Source organism: Eretmochelys imbricata, chromosome 6 (genome assembly GCF_965152235.1).
Source record: "Eretmochelys imbricata isolate rEreImb1 chromosome 6, rEreImb1.hap1, whole genome shotgun sequence".
NCBI classification, from domain to species: domain Eukaryota; kingdom Metazoa; phylum Chordata; order Testudines; family Cheloniidae; genus Eretmochelys; species Eretmochelys imbricata.
Genome location: NC_135577.1, coordinates 43,552,179 through 43,578,674, shown reverse-complemented (window position 1 = coordinate 43,578,674; position 26,496 = coordinate 43,552,179).

Sequence of the window (26,496 nt, the reverse complement as noted above, 5' to 3'; positions counted from 1 at the left end):
ATTTTCCAATCCATCATGAAGCTTCCTGCTCAGGAATAATTTGGTGAAGACTTCAGAAGAGGAATTTCAGAAGACCTCCCTCCCATAGGTCTTACCTTTAGATGATAAACTTCACGCCTCTGAATTTAAGGGCATACAAACTACAGTAGGTGAAATGGGATGCAATTAAAGGAGGATAGCTTTGATGTTTGATTTTTCCTCCTGGAGAAATTTATAGACTATTGAAAAGAAAGTGATGGAGAAAGCACTGGAGAATATAGTACAGGGATTAATACTGCATTGCCAGCTGAGTTACAATGTTGTAAAATTTGAGAGATCAGAATTAGGCCTATGGTTCTCACTGACTTCAAGGGGAGTTGACTGAGGGCAGAATTATGGACTTTTTCTACAGAACCTGCTTTCTTAAAGCTGCCTTTATTCTACAAGTAGAGTTAGGCTTCTAGTTGATGGAAATTGCATTTTGGGAGAAAATTCTTTTTAATGGAAATGTTACAACACCCATAAATGTAGTGGTGCAAACTCTAGAAAAGAAAGAGCAACACAAATTCTCTTGCATGAGATCATGTTGTAATCCACATATTACACTTCTATTTTACATTACTTTAATTGCAATTTGTAAAGCAAACACAAATGGAAGATTATATTTGCTTTCATATCACTAAACGCTGAATTATACTATTAATAAAAATGAGTTATTTTGATCTATTTGCAGGAGTGCTAAAATATGTTTGGAGACAAACGCTGAAACAATTAAAATTGCAGCTTTTAGATACTCTTGATTATTCACAGCAGTCTTAAAAATATTACAGCTAGTACATTAGTTACACACTCTCATGTAGTTAAGATTGCTATTCTAGATTAGCTAAAATGTGCAACTGTTTTTAGGCATCAGGGAATCAATATAAAACATTTAAATGTAAATCTTTTAAAATAACAAAACTCTTCTGTAGACATTATTTTGGCTAAATGACACCTTCAGTGACCACTGAAAATAATGTTTAGCCTGTACATTTCTTAGTCTGTGAGCATAATGTAGTAAAAATTCATTTTGGGGTAAGTTAGTGATAGAAAGGTAAGGGAGGTGTCATTTGATTTGGGAATATATTTTCAATTATATCACCCATTGTGGCATGGCGGGAGTCTTGAGGCCCCTTCTCACTTGGATCCCATTTCTAGGTCCTCTAGTTGGTGGAAAATTTGATAATATAATTTTGTAGGAAATGGGTCAAGTTGGATATCATTGAAAAGACCTCTCCCCCATATACCCAATGGTACCAAACATGACAAACCTAAAACAATTATGCAGATATGTATTCAAGAAAATGTTAAAAATCAAGTTTTTAAATTATACTTTAACACGTGGATACATTGCTTACATAAAAAAGACTTTGATGAATAAATATTTTTAGTCCTACATGTCAAGGCTGACTTCATTAGTATTAGCCAAGCTTAAAGTCATCATCAGCATCCTCTCCATCTAGTGAGCCACCAGATGTGTTGTCACACTGATCCGCATCCATGCTGTACTCACACATCTCTGTACAAGGCAGGCTGCTGGCCAAACATTTGCAGGGTGGTGAGCATCTTTTGATTGATTCGGAAGTACATGGTATTTCACACAACTGGTGTGACTGGCCATCCTCGAAAACCTATCAATGCCTCATGGGGAGGGTAGTCTTGGATGTGCTCAATCATCCCAGAGCCATTCTGTGGCTTAATAATTTGCTTTCTTGATAGTAGGTATAAATGTACCCCTTGCTGGCTGAAATTTTTCTGTTTGTCTGCTTCTTAGAAAACATCAGCCAGTGTAGCTCTGCAAATGTTGTAATGTTGGTCTTCAAATGGTAAACTTGGCATAAAGAATGCTTCCAGTACACTTATAAACTCGTCAGTGACTGTCTCAGTCATTCTGAGCACCTTCAGAATGAACAGAGAGTCTCTGGAGGCTGAATCAAATGCCTTCTAGAAAGGTAACTTCCAGCTAACCTTCCAATAGTGTCACATTGTGAAAGGGTGTGGAATCCTGGCAGTGCAACAACATTTAATGATCTACGTGATAGGAACACATTGCTGAGTACAGCAGTTTGGTTCTGCAGCAGTGAGCACAAAAACAGAATCTAGTGGAAGTCTAATGTTTCACAGGGAACACTAGAACATCTGTCTCGTGCCAAAATCAGAGTTCAGTAGCACCTCTCTCTGTGGCATTGATGGTATGCAAGATAATTTGTGTCAGCCTCTTCAGGGGAACAGTGAAGAAACTCCACTGAACACTGCAATGGAGCAGCTTCATTACACCATGTGACCATGAAATTCTTTGAGCAATTCTTCACTGGAGACTTTTTCTTGCAAGGTATTCAGTTAACTTGTCGTTTGTGCTAGTAGGAGACAGTAGCTTCTTCATTGTGGCATGAGAGATGTTTGTAAAATCAGTGATTTTTTAATTGGATAGGTGTAATACCATGGACTCTTTTCTGGCAATGTTTCAAATGGATTCTTCTGCATATGTGAGAAACATAAGGTGGACTTCATCATAGGTCCAGTATTTTCTCTGTAGCCTCATAATAAAGTGTTCAGACAAATCTTGGCTGATGTTAACAATTCTTAGTTTAGCACTTGTATGTCAGCCATACCCTCTATGATTGCTGTGCTTTTCATTGAGTCACGTCTTAAGGATATGCACTGAGATTCATTTCTGGAAATAGGATTGCTAAAAACTACATTCATATCCCACAGTTCCTCTTCAATGAGTGCTCTGAAGAGGAATAGGTGCTCAGCAAAAAGGCTCTTAAATCAAACACATATTGCTCTGTACTTAGCCTATCACCTATCACATCCGCTATCACCACCATTTTCCTATCCATTAGAGCCTCTGTGAGGTAATTTATGAATTCCAATCGAGCCCCACTGTATGCAATAGTAAAAATCAGTATTTGTTCCTGTTGCTTTTACCTTTTGATGCAACATGTTTACATACATTATTGGCGTTGCATATCACATTGATTGCTATGTCATGTGTGGACTTCTTTTGGGTCAATGCACCCAATTAAGTTTACTTTCAATGGAACATTCTCGCTAACAGTGACTGCTCACAGACAGTTTCTCACCTGTCTCAATTATGCTTAATGGATGCCTTTGGGCTTCTGGATTACTGCCAAAGAAACAGGTGTTCTGCTTAAAACTTGTGCCATGGAACCTTGTATAAGGCAAGTCTCACCCATAGCTGACACTTGTCCCAGCATCTTCAATTTTTTCCTAATGTTCAATGTACTTCCTCATGTCAAATTCAGTTTACGGGTGCACTTCTTATAGCATGTAACATGCCATCAAGTGTTGTGTTTAACCAGGTTCTCCATACTGGTATTTCCAATGTTTCAGCTACTACTTGGTACTCTTTGCCTACTCATTGATGCCTAAAATTGATCAAGACCAAAGTAAAAACAAAACCAATTAATTTGGGATTGTAATTAATTGTTGTGTAATGTATTATGTAACTATATGCATAACATTTGTGGATGGATTCCAGTAATTTCTGGCTGGATGCTTTTGTATTAACCAGTGCCTCATTACAACACTTTTGGCATTATAAACAAAACTGATCATTAATACCACTGAACTGCTTCTTTTTTGCTGATGGCAAATCAACTTGAAGCACTCCTTCCATTTATAGTAATCTGTAATATTAAAAAAAATTAATCGGGTATTATGTTCTGAGCATTAACTGAACAGTACTGTCAGCCAAGGGTCACAATTTAACTCTGAGGACTGCACGTTTGACAAAAACCTTGATTTTTAAACATTTTCTTGTATATTTATCCACAAAACTGTGCTAGGTTTGTCATGTTTGGTATCATTATGTTCATGAGAGAAAGGTATCATTCAAAAGTCCTAACTTGAACCATTTCCAATGAAAAGTATTATCAAAATTTCCACCTACCGGAGTACCTGGAGCCAGGGTGGGTAAATAGTGAATCCCCTCCACCACATCATAGGGGGTGGCATCACTGAAGTTACAATTCTGTAGTTTTTTACGCATCAGATGATACTGGCCTTACCTGTCTATCATTAACTTGCCCACAGAATTACTCATGCTCCCAGACTATCTCGAAAATTTGATTCTTCATTTCTTGTGGGGGCCTACAGTGAAGAAAAGGGCCCAGCTTCTGCGCGATCTGCATTCCAAGTCTTTTTGACTCGTTGAAGCTATCACGTTAGATTCTCAGTTAATATGAATTGCGATAGATTTCCATCTATATCGACTACTGAGGATCTTGTCCATCTTCTTTACTTTAGGAATGTCCTATAAGTGCTTCCTATACATTAATTGGGGGTGTATATTAAGTAATCATAGAATCATAGAACTGGAAGTGACCTTGAGAGGTCATCTAGTCCAGTCCCCTGCATTCAAGGTAGGACTACGTATTAGCTAGACCATCCCTGACAGATATTTGTCCAACCTGCTCTTAAAAATCCCCAGTGATGGAGATTCCACCACCTCCCTATGCAATTTATTCCAGTGCTTAACCACTCTGACAGTTAGGAAGTTTTTCCTCAATGTCCAACCTTAACTGCCCTTGCTGCAATTTAAGCCCATTGCTTCTTGTTCTTCTCAACCTCTGAGGATAGGACAATTTTTCTCCCTCCTCCTTGTAACAACCTTTTATGTACTTGAAAACTGTTGTCATGTCCCCTCTCAGTCTTTTCTCGAGACTAAACAAACCCAATTTTTTCCAATCTTCCCTCACAGGTCGTGTTTTCTAGACCTTTAATTTTCTTACTCTTCTCTAGACTCTCCAATTTGTCCACATCTTTCCTGAAACGTAGTGCCCAGAACTGGATGCAATACTCCAGTTGAGGCCTCATCAGCAAGAAGTAGAGCATAATAAGTAATTGATTGGGTGGGTGTGATCTCTGCCCTATACAAAATGGCATAGCAGACCTAGGGTAAGAATGCCAAAAGCACCCAAATCCCATTCTTTAAAGGTGACTCAGACACTTAGAGGCCTAAGTCCCGTTAACCTAAACTCCTAAGCCACCTGGGGTGGGATCCACAAAGATTTAGGCTAGCAGTGCTGAACATCATGGTGCCAGGAAAACAACAGGAACAAGCCTGCTGTCCACAAAGCTTAGACACCTCTCTCTCCCTATTTGTTGTATAAGAATGCAGTTCACAGAAGCTAGCCAACAGGGTATGTGCTAAGCTACCCCCACATCTCAGTGCTAGGTGCCTAAGTCCTGGCTGTAGGGAGGCACCTCCCTTTGATTAGCAATCCACAACTGGACTGAGGGCATTCTGTTTCTTGAGGGAATGAGCTGATAGAGAGTGACTGTAGCCCAGTGTTTAGGGCACGCATCCGGGAGGTGAAGACCCAGGGTCCACTCCCCTCAGAGGCCACTTCACCTTGAACAGACCCTTGAAATGTGTTAACTACTTATGCTAAACAATGTGTTCCATCTTGTATTTAGCTGTGACATTCTGAGTACATTTCCCAGACCTGAGGAAGAGCTCTGTGTATGCTTGAAAGCTAGTGTCTCTCACCAACAGAAGTTGGTTCAATAAATTATATTCTCTGAGAGGGCATTTCTAAAATCAAAACTCCACTCAGAAAAAAGAGGGTGCATGGAAAAATCTCCCAACTAAGAAAGATGGGAAATACATGGCAGATGAATATACTAGAGTTAGGCCAAAACATGAAACATTGAATCTGAATGGCTTCCCACACAATTCCAGAAGCAGGTTCCATATTAGCCAAATCACCTAGGCTTTTGTTTGCCACTGAGGTTTTGTAGAATCACAACCCAGCTCTTTGTTACACTCTGATGTTAACTGTGCTATACCCAGTAATGAAGCAGTACTAGAGCCAAGCATCTGAAAAGTATCAGAGCTCTACAGCCAGACCAATCAAGTTATTCTCTTCTTTCATTCTTCTAAGCCTGACACCATGTCATTAATATTCAACAGTATATTTTGTGGGTAGGGGTTGTTTGTTTGGTAGCATCCACATTGAGCTGGATGCTGTACCAGCATAAAAGAAGTCACAGTCGCTCCACCAAAGGATATCATGTTAATAATCTAGAATGATTAATTTCTCTGGCTAAAGTAAGGACCACCTCAAGCTGTTGCTCTAAAACTCAAATTGAACTTCTATTGTGGTTTGAAAAAGTTTGGTAAACTTTAAGTTATTTTTTCATTTCATTTTCATGTGCCTCTATTTCTGGCAAGCATGAATTCTGACTAATTAATATTCTGAAACAATTTTTCTACATTCACAGAAGATACCTGGTTTTGCTGGTAAAAAGGGTTCAATTTCACCTTTGATCATGTGTGAGAACTCTGCTAGATACTTTGGAAAATCCTGTTTGGCTAGTGAATATTCCTGAAGCAAAACTGGATAGCGTCTCAAAACTCTGATTTGCAGTATTTGTACATATATTAAGAATAAATGATTCTTACAGGAAGTTATCATCATTAGTTAAATAGTTGGATTGAGAATTTGCAACCCGTCCAAATTAGTATCTTGGTTTTAGCATATAAAAAGACCAAAGGGAAAATCTCTATATAAATGATATTCTATTTTGTTGTTAATGTCACCCATAGTGGAAGTATCTAAACTTCCATGAAGTCTACCAAGATTTCATAAATAAGATCAAATGTACATGGGTAATTGCTGAGCACCGGGGCATAAACCCTTTTATGTTTAAGTCAGATGAAGCCCGGTCAGTAGTGAGTGGAAATGAATTACCATTTTACCTATGTGAAATTATTTGGTGCTGTCACTCTCAGACTAGCCCTTTGAGGACAGGTGTAAAATCCTAGCACCATTGAAGTCAATGACAAAACTCCCACTGACTTCAATAGGTGCAGGATTTCACTGTAGGTGTATACATCCAACCATCACATTTGATGCTAATCATCAGCTTTATTTGCAGTTTCAACAGAATAGACAAAGAATAAACTCTTACATTACTAGAAATTGTCCTGTAAGATCAGTGTCAAAACATCAGGTCACCAACGGGAAGTTTACACTGCTTTTGACCATGCTGTTCTTTGGCTAAATGGAGAACATCACTTTCTGGAGGTGTGAATCCAGCATCTTTCCTGATCACTGAAATCACACAAAAAAGTTAAAATAAATGAAATAGTCACCCAATTCACAGTAGTGACAGAGGCCCTTTTTTGCACTAAAAACATTTTTCTTTGTTTTCTGCCACGGGCATGAATCAATGTTAAATTTTACGATTAAATCACATGTAATGTGCTTTTGGCCCTTGCTGGAGCAAATCTTCCAGTGAGAAAGCTCCAGCACCAACCTGATTTCTAGCACATGGGGAAAAATCCTCTGACTGGTTACTTCCCTCACTTCCTGGAAAAGAGCAGCCAAACAGAGCTGCTGCAGGCATCAGGCAGAGCTCTCCCTTCCCATATCTCTCAGGTTCTGAGAGGAGTTTTTGGATATAGGGAGCAGCTGCCACCATTCTTACAGGAGGGAAGAGGGGAAAGGGAGCAGACAGAGCTCAGCAGCTCAGGAAGCTCCCTCTTCTCCTGAAAATGGCTCGGCCTGCTTTTTGCTCCCTGCCCCTCTCCATCTCTGCAACACCAGGTCTGGGAAGGGGGTGAAGAATCCCAGAAGCTGCTCCCTTCCCACAAGTTTGGGTGAAGGGGATAAGAATCCCTGGAGATGGAGGAGCAGAGGTTCACTGAGGGGCAAGAGGCAGAGAGCAAAGTTGATGTGGAGGGTTCAGGTGCATAATTAATTGCTGGTCAGGAGAATGGGTAGATATGGAGTTTGAGACATAATTAGAATATTGGGGCTTGAGGATAAGGTAGAAGCTCTTTCAAAACATGACAACTAGCAAGTGCTCCTGGGGGTTGGGCAAAATCACTTTAATCTATATAGGTGGGAGAGTTGGCAATATTGTATTTCTGCCCCACAAACCTTTGGGATGGGTAGGATGACATTAAAAAATCCCAAACCAGACCCCCCTCCCCCCGAAAATCTGGCACTATAACTTTTACTTAATCCCAATTTTTGAGCTGATAAACAAAGCAGCCATGTATTTTTAATGAGGTAAGGAGATTTCTTGCTGTGCAAATGTGCCAAGATCTGTCAAAATGCAAATGCTCTTTTTAAATAGAGATAATGACAGTTTGTCTACACATCATTGTCCCATTTGCTGAGAAGGCTGATCCAGTGAACCACATACAATCAGGTTGAACTGAAGAGTCACAAATGTCCAACCTCTACACTGGACATCTCTTTTATGACCATCTAATGCAGGAAGCATAGCATTGCTTTCAGGAGTTGCATTGTTTCACTGTCTGGATTGTTTTAATCTCATTAGCATATTCTTCCAATTTCCTGTTTGAATAACAAAGCTTTAAAATATGTCACCTTTTCTCTTTATTCTTACCAAACTTTCATATCTGATCATGTGAATGGAAAACAGGACATACTGAAGCCATTACCTTTGGTCATCATAACCTTATCTAGAATAATCTTGGAGAGTAAAGGTGATTGTAGGTGTAATCACTGGTCAGTGTGTTAGCATTTTACAAGGCTATATGGGTTTGTTACAGCTACCAGAAGCAAAAGTTGGTCCTTTAGCTCAAACTGTAGTGATTCATGGTTTTTGCTCTGGAGGTCCCTACTTCAGTAGTTGGTCTCATCCAAGACAGTTGTCATCACAAAAGTGGGAGATTATCCTGGAATTCACAATCTATCTTACCTTACAAAAGACTATTCAGTTGATCAATACCCGCCCCACTCTCACCACAATTTTTTGCACATAGGTAGCTCAAACATTTTGGAAGTTTCATAAATGTTCAGTTAAGAAAAAATAATGAAAAACCAGTTGATTAGAGCAAGGCATGATAGAGACACAGATAGGAGTGGAATTGAAAGTGCTGAACTATTGCAAGGAAGGCTTTTTTCATGTCATATGTAACCACATTTTGCAAATCCCCCCAAAATTGGAAAATGTGGTGGAACATCTGAACTTCTGGGTGCTTATCTGATACATGAACTCAAACTTTGGAGGTTTGTCCACACGTAGTAATAGAAGAACCTCAAAAGATCAGTTTCAACTCTGGTGTTTATCCAAACTTATCTGAATCTTGTTGGTCTGGAAAGCAGGATGGATACGTATAAAGTTATGTGGTCTTGTGAGATTTCCAGTGCTCCCTGGTGTCATCCAGGTCAAGTCTCTATCACAATACTTTGATAATCCAGGTCCCCGCTGAAAATAGGAGGAATAGAGTTGCACAGTTTTACTTATTTCCAAAACTTCACACGAGATCTGAAGTTCAATATAGTTTGAGGTTGGTTTCTTCCCTTTTTATGCCAACTGATTTCCCACACTTTCTGCACTTATTACTGTCATTTATTTTTAATCATAGTAAGGTCTAGAGCTCACAACTTGGAACACTGTACTACTACAAACAAACATTATAAAATGGTACCTCCTGAGGAAATCGAATGTTATCAGATCACTTAAAAAAAGACACTGTTGAATATGTATGACCATTTTACTTTTTCATAAAAAGAAAAGGAGTACTTGTGGCACCTTAGGTGCTTAGGTGCCACCTCTAAGGTGCCCCAAGTACTCCTTTTCTTTTTGCGAATACAGACTAACACAGCTGTTACTCTGAAACCTTACTTTTTCATGTATTTGTCATATTTACAGGAGTTACTCTTCAGTGATCCCTAAAGTTAGAGGCCTAAAGCAAATATCTTTGATTTGAAGCAAAGCAGTAGCCAAATAAATAAATAAATCATGTCAAGTACCATGTTTGGTGGTAATAGTATAATATGAGCAAAAGTTTTAAGGAAAAGCATTTTAGTCAATATTGTATTTTTAATATTTGAATTCATGCCTTGAAAGAGTGTAATAGATTACTGATATACAGAAAGATTTAAGATAACCTTGGCTACTGTTTTTCTTTCGTTTTGTATTTGTTGGAGAATAGTTTTCATAAAAGCAATGATTTGACAAGCTGTAGCTGGGCTTTAACAGGTTGCTAGTATTGCTAAAAATGCAGTTACATTTCATGAAATATGCAGCAATTTCAGGCCAGTATTTACAGGAACTTTCTGCAGGAATACATTTCTTCTAAAGATGTAAGGCTAACTTGTTTGACCAAGGAGCAGAGTTAATTGGTAATAAGGAATGCTGTTCATAATGTGCACACTGCAGGCAAAGTCAAGGGAGTAGCCTTACAAGCATTAAATATAGTGCAAGCCCCCTATGGTTTTGTAATAAACTGAGCGCTGCCATCTTTTGTTGGAATAGACTAACTACAACTTTAAGTTGCCTTACTAAATTTCAGAATGCTGGAGGATCCATTCAGATATGCGTATATTAATTTATATTAAGGGTAAGCCAAATTGATGACATGCTAAATTGTTCTTTTGCACAGCACAACAGGGAGAGAGCAGATCTAAAAGAACATTATGGATTACGTAAGCACACCTACCAAATACACATTTTAATTGGAGGCCTCTGCTTTTATGAAGGAAACCATTTCAAGGAAAATCCATGAGTACAAGCATGTTCTGGTTGGGACAAAAGCATTGCATCCATATTCGACCTGTAAGCGGTTTGCAAGATTTTATTAAGACTGAAATAAGTACCAGCATGCACACTCATAGGAATGTTATAAACAAGGGAGAAGGGCAGGAGCAGCACTCCTATAAAAATCTGCATATGACAGTTTCAGTATCATACAGATATTATAATTACCTCCTTGCTAGCATCAGAAAGCTGCCAGGGTCTCTCAAAGTTCCAAAGCATGTATGTTTTCCTTAGAGTGTCATTTTGTGCAGCTGCCAGAATGCAGGGGAATCCTGATTGGTTAAACAGTTTTAGTTTTCATCCTAGTGGAATATTCCATTAGAGTTGGGAGTCAAGGAAAAAATCTCCCCTTTACAAAAAAGTGAATATAAAGCATATAAAATTAATTCCAGTAAAATTTTATGAGTTATTGGAAAGTGCCTCTTATCAGTGTCCTCTCCTATTCACTGCATGTCATGGCTATTTAAAAAGGAATATTGCTGAATGTTAACATAGATATTAGAGATGGACTGAACTAGTTTAGCACAGGTATTTATGAAACTGCAAAATTCCATACTATAAAATAGATAGTGTTTCCAGTAGAATAACTTGCTGGCTCAACACCTACAAACTTTGTTTTGTACACTACTTCTGTCTTGTTCATCTAGGTTGGTCGGTTTAGCTTTGTATTTGTTTCTGGCATTTTTTTAAATTGTTCAAACAAGGTTGTTAGGGTTACACTTGAGCATGCTAGTATCTCACTACAACTATATAACTGAGTGTGCTTTGGACAACATACCATAGCTTGACTTCAGTAAAAGCAGGAGAAAAAAAGTTCTTGGATATTCATATATAATAAGGGCCTATTTCTGAGAAGTCTTTCAACTGCTTTCCCTAGGGCAAAGCAGATTCATATCTGGCAGTTCATGACTGTGGAGGATTCCCATGGCATGGAGTAAACCTAGCTTGTATAGGGCCATCGTAACATTTCCTACATCACCTTCCGATGACCTCCATTGTAGGTGGGACTGTGGCGTTGGTGTCCTGAGACCTGGCCTTCCCTTCTGGGGGCTGTTGGCCTGGAGGCTACTCTGAACTACACTGAAACTGGGCTAGCACAAATCCAGCCCTAGAATCAGAGGCTGCAAACAAGTCCTTTTGCGTACACCACTCGGATGCACTGAGTACTCATTGGGCACAGCGGAGACTTTGGCCTCTACACCTTTGCTCCATGTTGTATGTGCCCAAATTTCAGCCAAACTCATCAACTTTTCGACTTTAAGGAGGGAAGAGGAGGTTTAGGCACTCAGTGTTTAGGGAAAACAAAAATCCTTCCCCTCAGGCTGCTACTGAACCCTCACTTACAGTATCATCTGCAGTCCTCCCTCTGCACAGGGAATTTGGCTGAGATCCCTGTAATTACAGATGCATCAACTCCAATCCTACCCTCACATGGCCCACTCCACCACAATCCCACCCCTGCTGCTGTCATGGGTAAATCGTTAGGTGGCTGAAGCTGACCCCATATGTAGGAGACAGTTCTGAGGTGTGGCTGGAAAAAAGAGGGCAGAGCCAGGGAGCTGAAATCTGACTTGTCTCCATATGCCAGAATAGGCCCTGGGCAGGCAGGCTGTCTGAGGCTATAAATCTGCCTTGCATTGAGGAGCAGCCTGTCACCTAGAAGACCCAATATCTGGGCAAAGCAAGGTTGTCATATAGTCGCAAGAGCTTCATGAGTAGGGTGACCAGACAGCAAGTGTGAAAAATCAGGACAGGAGGTGGGGGGGGTAATAGGAGCCTATATAAAAAAAAGACCCACAAATTGGGACTGTCCCTATAAAATCAGGACATCTGGTCACCCTATTCATGAGGCAAACCTTGTCTGAATCCAAAGCTGTGGGCCTCAAAGTATAACGTTTTAAACAGGTATCAGCCTTTATATCAACCATCTTTCTTAGAAAAATGGTAACCCAAAAGTTTAGTCCTTTAATATTAGTCATCAATCTTTATGTATTGATGGCTTGCTGATCTCTCAGCAACACAAATACTCAATATATCCATGTCAGGAACATTTGAATAAATTTGCGGCCAAGTGATTTTTTGCCTAAAATTAAATAATTTTTACATGATAAAGTACTCTGAAATTCCTTGAGTGGTTGAATATTAAGAAATGTTAACATGTATATTCCTGCACTAGTCAAGGATATGGTCAGTATGTGAACTGAAATAATAAATGGAGTTTGTATATTGAAACAGATCAGCTCATACCTAACTTTACAAAGCAGGCAGAGTTTACTCTTTTCTTCTACAGTAAAAATATAGAAATCTTACGTATAGTAAATAAAGAGCAATGAGATAACTGGACTTCCACTGACACTTCAGATTTGGATACAGCAAGGATCTAAGTCAGTTTCAGCTTCAGCCTGCATCTTTCAAAAGCCTGCCGAATGTAGAGGTTAGGAAATTGTAGTTCAAAATGTTTGTAACAATTTTCAACTCTGATTCTGATGAGTCAGGGAATCCAAAATACGACATGGTGACATATGTAAGTAATAAAAATAATATTAACAACCACAGGTATTTTCTTCAAATATTCTAATTTTCAAATTGTCAATCCATACAATGTTGAATGGGAGTAGACTAGCAGCCTTCTGTTTGGAAATGAAATCTAAGGGAAACTAGCAGTTTTAAATAGCCAGAAGTATTCGAGTGTATGCCTCAGTTCATTCATGATCCTGCAGTTCCCTTACTAACTTCTGGTTCCCAAGTAATTGGGCAAAATCCACTTACATGCAGTAGACTAACCTCAGTCTCATGCATTCATGCCTCATTTCCTCACTTAATGCCCTTTCAGTCCTGTTATTTATTTTCTTTAATATTACATTTCCAGCTATACAGCCAGATGAGTCACACTCATTGCCATCCCCAGCAGCACTCTCCAAGGCCTGTGAAACAATAAGGTAATTTATAAAAGCTTTTCCACTCAAGTTATATACAATCATAGGAGCTAACCTTTATTAGAGTGGCATTTGAATTAAGACAAAGTTCCATTCAGTGAACAATTAGTCATAATAAAATACAAAAAGGATCCTTAATTTTACATGGTTTCCAAATGAAGAACAAAAACAAACCCACCCCACAGGATACATCATTTATTCATTCACAAATTTTTGAAAGAAATCAAATTTTCAAAGCATTGTCCCCCCTTTGCCATAGAAACAGGGAGATCAATGTCTGAAAAATCCTTACATTATACAGTAAATATGGAGTGATTGAATTATTTACATTGCATCAGAAAAGTCATTTCTCACCACAAAATGTCTTCCTCTGAATTGTAAATCTATGCCTTGTAGTTCAGCCATCAGTGTCCACCTATGATTATAGATAATTTGCTATTAAAATTTGGGAAGAGAAAGTAAGTGTTCATTTCCTGATTTCTGTTTACACAGAAGCTAAACAATGCCCAAGATAGAAGATGTAATCTCTTTTGCCACAGAAAGCACAAACTGACAGTCAAAAACAAAGATATATAAAGCCTGAAATACAGAATTTATGAATAATCTATTTACATAGAACCTTGGGGGCATATTCTATATTCATTCCATGAATGGAACTACCATTGACGTCAATGGGATTAAGTGACAAGTGGATTCTGATGGAAATGAAATAAATAGGACTATGACATGAGAGAAGATTTATTGGGCCAAATAGTGCTTTCACTTGCCCCAAAAGTAAATCTAGACAAACTCTAGATTAATTTCTTAAATGGAGTTACATCAGTATAAATGAAACAGATGTGGACTAATTGTATGTAATGGTGGTTGTCACATTTTTTGTCTGGAGTAAGTTTCAGGATGTTGACATCCTATAAGAATTCTGCGAAAGCATTTGCTGCAGATATTGGGCCAGATATTCAGCTAGTGTAAATTGGCATAGCTCCACTGATTTCAGTGGATCAGTATATTTACTTTTCAATAACTGTAAAGCATAATTCCTGTGGTCTGCTTAACAGAAAGCAGCTCTGTCAACTAGTGGCTTCAGAACTCCACCTCCAATATGCTCATCACTAGGATTGTAATATGGAAATAATTAATTTGGTGAATTACACCTGTCTGGCAATAATTCTCTTATCTGCAGATCATCCTTTAATTGTGAATATTTGTAGTTGTGTTAGCTACTTATATAAACCACATGGCATTATTAATATTCATTTATTTGATGTAAATTTGATGTTGCTAACCAATACACTGCACACTGCAAATTTTACAATTGTATCTTAAATGTGCATTCAGCGAATATTCGAGAATTTCACCTTAACATTTGCTTTTGGCGAGTATTCAGCTAGTAAACTTTGGACACAAACATCCATGGAAAGGGTCACAAATATGGCTGAATCCAATTTTTTTCCAGTTCATATGAATATTTACACATTTATCCCTCACTATTTGCTTCTCTCTACTCACAAATATGGCTGACCCAGTCACTTACCCCTTCCCATAATCTGCTAATAGAAGGGATCCCTCTTAAACTCAGTTACAACCCTGCTGAGCTGCCAGCAACAAATACCTTGAATGTAGGTATACTGTACATGAATAGATCAGCATTCAGCCTCTGACTTGACTTAGTCCATAAACAGGAATCATTCTTAACTTATTCTCAATTTTACTAAGAATAAAATTAAGTTCAGGGTGACAGTATTTTTGTTGAAGTCTAGAAGGAGTAAGATTTGCTTAAGGCAATGGTTCCCAAACTTGTTCCACCACTTGTGCAGGGAAAGGCCCTGGCGGGCCGGGCCGGTTTGTTTACCTGCTGCATCTGCAGGTTCGGCCGATAGCGGCTCCCAGTGGCCCTTGTTCGCTGCTCCAGGCCAATGGGAGCTGCTGGAAGCAGTGCGGGCCGAGGGACGCAGCAGCTTCCATTGGCCTGGAGCAGTGAACCAGGCCACAGGGAGCCACAGTCAGCCGAACCTGCGGATGCGGCAGGTAAACAAACCGGCCCGGCCCACCAGGGGCTTTCCCTGCACAAGCGGCAGAACAAGTCTGGAAACCACTGGCTTAAGGACACACTTCAAGTCAGTAGCAGAGCTGGGAAATAGAATCTAAGTTTCTTAAGCTAATACTCTACCTTCAATAAACAGGGCTCTAGCCCTTACCCCCATAATGCCAAAAAAAAAAGGAAATTAACAGAAGTTTTTCCTGATACTTTCAAATATGAAAACTTTTCACTGGTCAAAATGGCTTTGACAAATCATTGCATAAATTTGCACAATCATAGAAAACAGATGAAACATCATGATGGAGAGGGGAATTAAAATGCATTTTCATACTACCAGGAAACTACCAATTTCCCCCCCTCAACATTTTGCCAGTTTTTGTAGGGTAATTGATTCCCCCCCATGGCAAATATTTTGAGAGAAAAAAATTGTTGGCTTCAAAGTAGCTGTACAAGTGTACGATACTGTGGTTGCGTAAGCTACATAAAATCCCCATGCAAAAACGTATACTGCAGAGCATGCAGACGTATTTCAGTTCCATCTGAGACTTGTAATGAAGGGCCTATGTTTACCACGTAATATAATGTGTTTAAGATTGCTTTACAATAAATGTCTACCCTTTCTGTAACACTCCAAAAGCAGTCCTATTTTGATTTGTACGCGGGGCCTGTGGATTGAGTCCTTTACAACGACACAGTGTATTCTCTAATTTACCTTGAAGCTGAAGACTCTTTTGAATGAAGATGAGTCAGGCAGCACTTTCAAGAATGTTTCAGCATTGGAAATGCTAATTGCCATTCCTATGAATACTGCCTTTTGGAGGAGGTATGTCAAGTGATGTCAAATCATGCTTGTTGAAGTACCCAGGAGCGTGGAGGGGATTTTGAGGACATTGCTGGCTGGTGTAGTGCTAATTTTGAAGTGGAACAGAAATTCATGACGACAACATGGGATGAGAACTATAGATGAAAGAACTATTCAATGCATGGACTAACCACTTGGAACAGATGCTTCTGGCACATTGCCTTTCATAACTGTTTAGATTTGGGGCTAGATTCAGAGCTCAGTTACTGTTGTAAACCCAGAGTCATTCTGTTACTTCAGTGGAGACACTATGGATCGAAACCAATGTAGCTGAGACCAGAATCCAGCCACTAACAGTACTGGAGAAAACAGGTTTAATTTTTTTAAAATTTCAATACAAACTATAGCTGAAAACAACTAAATTAATTGAAAAATGTGTTAATAATAAAGAGCCTGCTCCTGAAAGGTGCCGAGCTCTGACAGCTCCTATTAATCTTGCTAGGAATTGTGGGTGCTCAGCACCTCTCAGGATCAGGCCCTAACATTGTATACTTATTCACAAGACTTCCTCATATTCTAATGAGCTAAATGGCACTCTACCCATCTCACATATGAAGGTGTTCATCACCTAAATTGAAGGCTCTTCCACCCCTACATTTAGATTTAGAAATGGCTGAATGGTTGCCATTTGGATTTTATATAAAATACAACCCAATACTGGAATGGAACCAAGCCACAACCTCAAACTGCTTTGGAGGCATGACAAACTTAATTAGCTTTTTAATTCCTCCCCTCCTTCACAACTCTTTGCCTTTTCAGGCCCTGGCAGAGATTGAAAAATAATGTGGTAAATTCAAAAAGGCCATTAAGAGTTTCCCTTGTGGAAGCAGGAAGCTTTGCAAGCCTGTTGATGAAACTAAAAATCAGCTGGAAAGACTGTATTTGAGGTTATTTGATTATTATGCATTGACGGAGATCTGGTCAATGGCCTGAGTAGGTTGAGTTCTACTCAGTTCTGTGTGTCATACTGAGTGTCACTATTGAGGAGAAAGGTTGTATCTGACACTTGGAAATCTCCTCATTTTCAGCTGTGCAAATGAGTATGAAGAGGTGACATAGCAGTCTGCTGATTTATTATTCTCCTTGGAAGGAGGAAGCCCCCTTAGTACAGCTTCATTCATATTCTGAGAAGCAGTATGATTGGAATGAAATTACTACCAAAGGAGAAGAAAGGACAATGATATAGAAAAGGAACTGAATACGTTTCTAAATTGGAAGAAGGCTTTTCATCCAGTAATCCAGGTACCCTTCCAGAGGAAGTTTTTTCTTTTTGATAATGATGCTATGGGACCTACTTACAGTTCAGGTTTTGATGGAGTTTTCTTCTTTGAGGAGAATCTTGGCTCAGCTTTTCTGATAGTGTGGCTCCTTTATTTTTGTTGGTGAATTCATTCAATAAATGTATCAGGCATGTGTTCACAAAGACACAAAGACTGTAATTTGGAACAATGTTGCTGGAGACAACAAGCCAAACTGACTAATGAGAGAGAACAGGGAGTTAGAAAAAAAAATCTTTGAAGGCATCAGCCCCAGTAAGTGAATAAAAAGACACATAGGATGCATCCCCAAAGGGAAAAAATACATGAAGATTATGGAATCTACACTGTAAATAAAGGAAACTATGTTGGGTGGCCCAAATACCCTGGCAAGATTGCTTTCTGCTATCCTTGCAAGAGATCTGAATTTGACTTGGTTTCTTAGGGCCTGATCCAAAGCCCATTTTTAAGTCAACAGGAGTCTTTCCATTTACTTTAATGACCTATGGATCAGAGCCTTGTTGTCTGCAATGAATACAGGAGATGGGGACTGCAAAGCAAGCTGCCATGCAAGGGACTCTTGTCCTGCTGTGTCAATCTGGGAGAATTATGCCTGCAATGTAGGGTCTCTTGGGGGTGTGTGTGTGTGTCTTAAGAGACGTTGATTCCCATGGGATACCAAACATTCCATACAAGAACTAAGGACCCCTACACGAGAAGAGGAAAGTGATTATTATGGTATTTTTTTAAGATGGTCAATCCATTTCTGAAATACTTACATTAATTTATGCCATCTTTCCATAGGAAGGATATTTTAGCTTTTCATTGTGTGGGTAGTTGATATTTTTCAGAATATTCATGAAAAGAAAACCCTAGAGGATTTGAGTTATTTTCACTGGGGGGGGGGGAGCGAACGAGAGAGAGACTCTGAGATGGTTTGTTGTTAAAGAGTTTGATATAATAGGAAGAAATATAGGATGGGATTTTCAAAGATGCCTAAAATGTAGGTGTTGAAATCCTATTGTGATTCAGTGTGAATCTGGAGCCTAAATTTCTTAGATTCCTTTGAAAATACCAGCCAGAAGGTGAGGTGCTCAAACTTGGGTGCACATTCTGGAATATAGGAAATGAAGAGTAAGCAGCAGTCCCACATACATTAATTGACATGCCAAGCAAAGGCACTTGAACATACCACTTTAATGGTCTTAAAAGACAGGTAAACCTTTTTAAAGTTAAGAAGGAAGCGAAAGCATGAGGTGAAGTGAATGAAATTTAAAGGATACAAGTTTGTTTGGTCAAATGAATTTTTCCTGGCCTGTAGTTCCTTGCGCTCTTAATATTACCTCTGTATCTAATGAATGGTACATAAAGGGCTGCCATGAAGCTGTAGGGAAGGATTTTGTTATGACTCATGAGCAGCACTGAATTGTAGACCTCTCCTCATTAATCTGATTACATGCATGGCTCAATGTGACCAAGCTGTTTATGGAACTTTTTAATAACACATGCTGTCTGAGAGCTTGTTAATAAATAAAATATGCAATATCTTCTATCTTTTACAAAAGGTTTGTGTATTTATAGTGTTTGCATCATTAAGTATGCCATTGACTATATATGTGCTGCTACCCATACAGAGCAGAAAATTCCTCAATACATATTCCTAGTTATATTATCAATTTTTTGGCATGATTTTGATTTTTTGGATCTATACATAATATATATATTTTAAGGACAGACTGCCTTTTCTTTATGTCCATTTTTAAAAACACAGCACAGAGGCCATTGCTCATAAACTTAGTATATACATACAGTTAAAGGGGGGAAAAATTACACAAAACATTGGTCAGAGTGATTGGGCAAATGCCACTAATGCAAAATTATTCTTGCCATTATGATTTTCTGGATAGGGGTCTAATGTGGGTAGTCAATAACTCACAGAATACACATCAATATTAATATTTTCTTCAGTAAAATGCAAATAGATGCTATGTAAGCTTGAAAGTTTGTCTTGTTCACCAGCAGAAGTTGGTCCAATAAGATGTTTACCTCATGCACCTTCTCAATTTAAAAAAAACTAATGCTAACATCAACTCTGTATCGAAAGGCAAAGTTTTAAATATTCTAAGTCTCCTAAATTCCATGCTTTGGTTCCACTTGCCTTCAGAATGACTAGTAGCATCAACTTTAATAGAAGCTCATGACAATCCAAGTCTTATCCACTCAGCTCTCCCTGTAATGAATCAGAAAGTTGATCGGTTATATCCTGAAATCTCTCATTGCATGTCCAAAGGAACAATAATGAAAATTCTGCTTTCAAAATCCAAGATTTTGTGTTTGAAAAGTAAAAACCTGTGCTGACAGGCTTGTGGTGTGAGGAGACATATCTGGAAAGATTACAATTCTCTGACTCTCAGATCACTTACTAAGGTTCTGCACAACCTGTTTCACCAATCCAGTTACAGTTCACTGCAAACCATTATTTCTAGTAGGGAAATGAATAACAGAAGGATTCTTGGAATTAGGAGGAGCCACAGGTATAGAAAATTCTCATCCCAGCTGACTTTAGCCATTTTCAGTAGAATTAAAGTTACACCCTCATTTCTTTGAGACAATAAAACATTGCTCATGCTGGCAAATAGTCTCAAAAGTTTAGCACATTTAACCTAGTAATTTAAAAGCATATCCTGAAGGTCAGCCTGAGATTAAGGAAAAATCAAAGTTATTGAGATTTTCCCTGTCATAAATATAAAGGGAAGGGTAAACCCCTTTGAAATCCCTCCTGGCCAGGGGTAAGCTCCTCTCACCTGTAAAGGGTTAAGAAGCTAAAGGTAACCTCGCTGGCACCTGACCAAAATGACCAATGAGGAGACAAGATACTTTCAAAAGCTGGGAGGAGGGAGAGAAACAAAGGGTCTGTGTCTGTCTGTATGCTGGTCTTTGCCAGGGATAGACCAGGAATGGAGTCTTAGAACTTTTAGTAAGTAATCTAGCTAGGTATGTGTTAGATTATGATTTCTTTAACTGGCTGAGAAAAGAATTGTGCTGAATAGAATAACTATTTCTGTCTGTGTATCTTTTTTGTAACTTAAGGTTTTGCCTAGAGGGGTTCTCTATGTTTTTGAATCTAATTACCCTGTAAGATATCTACCATCCTGATTTTACAGGGGGGATTTCTTTATTTCTATTTACTTCTATTTTTTTATTAAAAGTCTTCTTGTAAAAAACTGAATGCTTTTTCATTGTTCTCAGATCCAAGGGTTTGGGTCTGTGGTCACCTATGCAAATTGGTGAGGCTCTTTATCCAACATTTCCCAGGAAAGGGGGGGTGCAAGTGTTGGGAGGATTGTTCATTGTTCTTAAGATCCAAGGGTCTGGGTCTGTAGTCACCTAGGCAAATTGGTGAGGCTTTTTACCAAACCTTGCCCAGGAAGTGGGGTGCAGGGTTTTGGGAAGTATTTTGGGGGGAAAGACGCGTCCAAACAGCTCTTCCCCAGTAACCAGTATTAGTTTGGTGGTGGTAGCGGCCAGTCCAAGGACAACGGGGGGGAATATTTTGTACCTTGGGGAAGTTTTGACCTAAGCTGGTAAAGATAAGCTTAGGAGGTTTTTTCATGCAGGTCCCCACATCTGTACCCTAGAGTTCAGAGTGGGGGAGGAACCTTGACGTTCCCTCTTCCATTATGTCATCATATCAAACCAAATTCTGAACATGTTTACCAGCAGACCTCTCAGTGGGGTTGAATTAGGACAGAGGTAAAAATGAGTAAACTCTTCTGGATTTGGCTAATTGTCTTTAAATCATGAGCAAAATAGTTGGTAAATTTATTTCCTTGACCAAATTTCTTACACTATCTTCATGAAAAATAGATGTGTGATAGAACACTAAGGGCCTGCATAAGTGGGAAGTCTGATTAGGATGACCAGATGTCCCAATTTTATAGGGACAGTCCCGATTTTGGGATCTTTTTCTTATATAGGTGCCTATTACCCCTCACCCCCGTCCCGATTTTTCACACTTGCTGTCTGGTCACCCTAAGTCTGATAGAGGAGAAACTTCTCATCTTCAGGACCAAAATCATTTACACAGAGCTCTAATTCCATGTTGCAGGAAGCACTTAAGTCATATATGGATCAATTAATCCCAGAATGTCATCTTCTGTCCAGCCTGCTCAGGACCCATAAAGAACAAGATACATAAAGCAACCCACTAACTCAGTATGGTCATGGGAGTTTACACATCTACCCCTGGGATGAAGAGTGAACATTCACAGGGCAGTAAAAGGATCACATTTTATAGCTGCAAACTGGGTGTAAGGCAGCACTTTAATTATCACAATCCAAAATGATGCCGCATATCCCACCCCAACTTAAAAATACCCTTTTACTCTACTGCTTTTAGTGGGGCAGGATTGTTGACTAAACAGCTGGGAAAGAGAGAAGCTCAGAAGCATGCATGGTGGGGGGGGGGGGAAGTTCTGCCCTGTCAGTGCCCCCTGCCTTTGATTCTCTGCTAAGCCATTAGTTGGGAAAAGGGGATGGGCCAGCTGAGAGGCAGAGGTGGGCACATAGCAGCCAATTTAAGTTAAGCCTAGGCTTTTCAAAAGCCTCTCTCTCTGTGGTAAACTGCCCCAGCCTCCCTCCCCATAGTTGTAGATTAGGAGCTGTGCCATTTATTATTCTGCAGGTCTGACCAACTACCTGCTTTTAGGAATCCGAAAGGAATTTTTCCCACTGGGCCAAATTATGTGGTGTGGTGTGGTTTTGCCTTCCTTGAAGGCTTCTAGGGGTATAGTTGGGTTAGATTAAAATTACTGATTGATTGCAACTTGTGGCTGGTGTTCAATGTGGATAAAGACTAAAAGGACCAGCTCCCAGATGTAAATGAAACCCAGATGTGCCGTTGGACCTTGTGCCCATGGGGGCGGGGGAGAAGCCTGAAGCCTTTATGCACTGAAATTCCCCCCACCCTCCTCTCCAGCCTTGTAGCCTCTGTTATTCCTCTCCCCTCCCCCGCACCCCTTTGTGCAATGTTGGGGAGAGAGGTTTCACAAATGAGCTGAGTCTAGGGGGTAGACCAGGGAGGCTATACCCCAAGTTATTCTTTGGTTCATGAATAAAGCTCTGTAACCCACATGCGAACCAAGTTACTGTCTGGTACATGAGAGCAGGGGGAAGGCAGTATTTTGCCCCTCCCTGAGGTATAATTAATAAAATTGAGGCCTGCTGTTTAAATCTATTCCATGCATCTGTCATTCATTTACATGCTTGTCCTGGTAAATTGCCCTTGACCTTCCACCCTCTGTAATTGCTCCCCTCTAATTTTTGCCATTTTCCTTGTCCTGTCACCCAGAGTCAATTTCTCCTTCCTCCAAACGGGAGAGATGATCTAGTCTTTGTACGAAGGATGAGCTAACCCTGTGAGGTTTGAGAAGGCTACTCATGAATCGGTCAGCAGAGGAGCATGCACATTCATGCATGGTATTAGCAAAGTAATTAATGCTTGAAAATATTGACATTTAAAACGTATTTTAGGCGGTGTTTTGATGAATATAACTAATCTTACATATGACACAAAGGATTTAACTAAAAAATAGCCTGGTTATCGGGGATGAAAATTCAATAAGTGTTTCCCCACAACTACACATAGGGAAGTGAGTAATCTGTCAATTACCTGGGTGTTTGGCACCTGACCAAATCCAGTCCACGCTAGTGAAGCAAGGTGGGACCAATGATGGTGCTACTGCCAGCAGTTTTCATCACTACTGACCCTACGGAGATGAAACCCAGAGTGCCCAAAGGAAAGGGAGATTAAGCAGAGTGGTGTAGATGAACACCCCCAAGTTATTGACTGTTATGAACAATTCTACCTCCCGTTTGTCATCCCTTTCTGCGTTTTGTCTAATCTTGTGAGGTTCTTATCTCCCTTGTCTCCCATTGCCTTCACATTGTTCATCAGCCTGTAGGGTGAGACCCTTCCACTGTATACTTAGGGACAGTTCCAATTTTGGGGTCTTTTTCCTATATAGGCTCCTATTACCTCACACCGCTTGGTATGGTCACCCTATGTATACTCCTTGGAGCGGAGACTTGTCTTTTTTTTTTCTGTAAAGCACCAGGCCCTCTATAAAAATATTACCTGCCCACTTACCACACTACAATTGATAAGTGGTACTGTATGTACTCCAGATAAAACTAATTGTGTTTGGTAGGTGGTCTATCTACAGTAGCTGGAGCACAAGTGTTTGATTTTGTCTATGTTAACTAGCGTTAAATCGGGCACACTTTAGTCGTATCTCCCCGTTAGCATACATGAAGAGAACTGTACAATAAGTATACTCAACGAGCTAACCCAGGCTTTAGCCACCATCTCTCTCTGACTGAGTCATATCTGATCATTGACAGTTCCTTGCAGCTAGGAAGGTTGTTTTGGCTGATTTCACTGACACTGCAACTGCAAGGTATTAAAGATTTTGTTATCCCTGCATCAACAATTTGACTTTTAATAGTATGGTGAGGATTCCACCCCCATCACTACACCCACTCTGTGCACTTAAGTTGGTCAAATAAAAATTTCTAAGCAGAAAACAGAGATTGTTTATATGTGGCTATGGGGTTTACTGGAGCCACTTCAGTTTGTGGTGTAGTACAATGAAGTTAGTGGAGAATCTAGGATCAGAACAATGATGTGACAGCAGAGACCCCCAAGCCACCCCAGTATATTCATATATGGTTTCTCTTACCTCATCATCTTCAAGGATGTCTAATTAGCTTGACATTTCTTAGGATTGCTATTCAGAGATCAATCCTAAGGAAGTCAGGCTAATTAGGCATCTAAGGATGAGCTAACCTTGTCCAGTTGAAATTAATGGAGATTTTGCTCTTGATTTGAATAGAGCCTGGAGCTGGCCTAAAATCATCATTCTTATTTCACAATTCCTTATGGCGATACTGGGAAAATGCATGTTTATTTAGTGATAGGGTAATAAATATTTACCGAGACTTTTTTTTTAAATATTTAGAACTACTTTTCAATACTATAGACAGCACCTAGCACATTTAATGTGCTAGTGAAATACAAATAATGATGTTCCTCTACCTTCAATGGCTTCAGTGGTGTCTCAGTGGAAGAGGGGAACTTGAGATTTCCTAGCAGAAGTAAGAATGTCATGTAACAATAAGGCCCCATTTGAGTTCATGGGAAAAATCGATAGTTCATAGTTGTTGTATGGTAAGTTTACTGATGATTCTTATTAATTTACCACTTCTACATTAAGTGAAATAGTAATACATCAATAATTTTCACCAAATTTTTTACAACTTTGAAAGTCCTTGCTTTGGTAGGTAATCTAATAGGAGCAGCCTTTCAAGAGAAAAATCTGCTGAAGCATCAAAAATAGAAACAGATAGAAAGAGCTACTAAGACATTTGCTGTGGTTGGGGGAAAGAAATTGGACAAGGTGAGGTCATTTGTTGAGCTGGAGTGGGGTGAATTAACCAGTGTGGAAGGACCTGTTAAAGGAGGAGTGGGAGAATTGATTGGGACCAATGGATTGCTTGGGAGCTTTTATCTGGGCTCAGGTCATTTGGGAGATTTGCTCATAGCCAGGTAATATGGTGTTGCAACCTCCAAAGATAAACACAATAAGAGATATATTTTATAACAATGGACTCTAGAGTTTTTGAATGACGTGGTCAAATGGCATAAGCGAACAATCATCCAAACTGATTCCACTGCGGGTTTCACCTTTGTAAGCAAAGGCTGAATTTACTTCATAGCCTTTGATCATAGTTTTGCAGACAGTGGCATAATATATTAAAGAAAGAACAAAACACATTTATCCACATCTCTGAATACCTAGCAGCTGTTCAACTCTATTAGATACTATTACCTTCAGGAGTGAAAGCAACACAGACTGTACATTGTACACCAATTTCAAGAGCAGTTCATGTGCAGGTAGAGATCAGCAAAATGGTGCACATGAACTCCATGTGCCAGGGTATATACACACACAGATTGCTCTATTTACATAAACATAAAACACACTGCAAGCTCAGAAAAAGATATAATTGTTTAAAAATATGTATATAGTGTCTTTCCTCCCAAAGGATCCCCTCCCAGTCCTTTGCACCAGCTGGGGAGCCTGGCCATCATGGGAGAAGGGGAAACATTGTGACCAAGGACACCACAGAAAAATTACTATTTTTACAAAAGTAGGATCTCTAACATATATGCAGTGCAGACAAGGCAGCCTCCTTTTTAAGTTCTCAACCAAAAGATCTCCACAGAGTAAAATTTATGAAACTCAATTGGTCAACTTCAGAAGGTAAAGAGTTTAGCCAGCCCTTTTGTTATATGAACCTGTGCTTCTGGGGAGACAGCCTTGCAAACATAAACCTTAGACTTAAAAACGAGCTCACATAGTGAAGGGGTGGTGTTGATCACCAGTATTTAAAAATGATTTTGAATGATTCTTGCCTTGGGCACACTCCAGAAAACTGTTTTCACCTCTTTGTAATAGGGTCCTTTAGAGTTGGTATGTACAGTCAGAGTTGAGATGTACAGTTAGCAGATTTGCTCTGCTACATTCCCACTGCCTTTGTTATCCTTCTTCTGAAAACAGAGTGTTTCACTTTCCAATGTCAGCCCTCTCTCACCAGCACTAAATTCACTTAAAAATAATATAAAAGATCTAATGACATCTGCCCTGTTGGCTCCTGATGTCTTTCTTTAAATGGTGTTTGTCTTGCTTTAGAATGCATTTGTAAACTCGTGATTTACTAATCAGTGACATATTATGCCAGAATATTTATCACTTATAACTAAGCATTTGGCTA